Consider the following 1,301-nt stretch of genomic DNA (forward strand, 5'->3'; position numbering starts at 1 on the left):
ACTTCCATTTAGGCATATAAAATTGTCAAGAAAAACAAAATTAGAAAGCATTTGTCTTGTACCCAGATGTCCCAGTCTATGAAGAATCTTGGTGTGATTTTTTTTGGGGGGGTAGAGTGGGTAATGAGACCTCATTGTCTGGGAGCTATGTTTAATAAGAACACCTTCCTGAGCTTACAGCAGGAAGGGAAAGAGGAGGTTGTTTTATGACATCCTTGCTTCTGACAGTGGAAGATCCATTTTAGCCCAAATCTCAATTAGGAAATGACTCTTCTTGAGTTAATAATTTTTTTAAACAATTCAAATAATCACTTCAGAGTCCAAATTGTGTTGCTTTTTTTTTCCCCAAAGACTCAACTGGGAAAGAGTATATGTTAATAAATTTCAAAATGTCTTTCCCAGTAGCATGGCAGGCAGAATACTCACACAGAAACCAAGAGTCCTGATATTAGAGAGAAATACAGGCCAAGCAAATAGCAGAAAGCATTCTGTGGGAATTGAGTAGCACCTAGCATTTTACAGAATACATCAGAGGGTGCATGAGCTACAAAAACCAGCCAATAGTGATTGCACATAAATTAAATCTTCACATGCATAAATAAGTACCCTTTGAAAATTATAAAAGGACTCTGATACAAAGAATAGCTCACCTCAGTCCAGAATAGAGGGGGACACACAGAAGACCACTAGCAAAATGTGTAACATACAAGAAAGGAAAAAATTCTAGACCAGACTGAAGAAGTCATACTGTAAAAGCGTAATCCTCAATTCTTTAAGAAAGAAGTGAAAATTTATTATGCTCACTTTTTCTTGTCCTCTTCCCCCATTCGTTTATCCATCAGAATTTGCTTTTACATACATGTATTTATAAATTGTTCTCACCTTAAGATGTTTTGGACAGTTCTGAGTTAAGAAACCCTCCCATCGGGCCGGCCCGGTGGCGCACTGCTACAGTGCGCCGCTTGGGAGTGCGGNTTTTTTTTATGACTCCATATTTCATTCATCCATCCATTCACTCATCCATCAGCTATTTATTTAGCACCCAATCTCTGTGCTGAGGAATCAGCAATGAACCAAAGAACCCTGTCTAAATCATCTCAGTATGTTTTTTTCTGTGGACAAAGTGCAATAAGAAAATCATGTAATCATATGTGCATTTCCAAATATAACATTTCACCCTCACCTTTTTGAACAAAAGGAAAGTTTTCTCTATAACATTTTTCAGACTATCTGGCAAAAGACTTCCATTTAGGCATATAAAATTGTCAAGAAAAACAAAATTAGAAAGCATTTGTCTTGTA

The sequence above is a fragment of the Galeopterus variegatus genome, unplaced genomic scaffold (assembly GCF_000696425.1).
Source record: "Galeopterus variegatus unplaced genomic scaffold, G_variegatus-3.0.2 Scaffold6438, whole genome shotgun sequence".
Classification (NCBI taxonomy): Eukaryota; Metazoa; Chordata; class Mammalia; order Dermoptera; family Cynocephalidae; genus Galeopterus; species Galeopterus variegatus.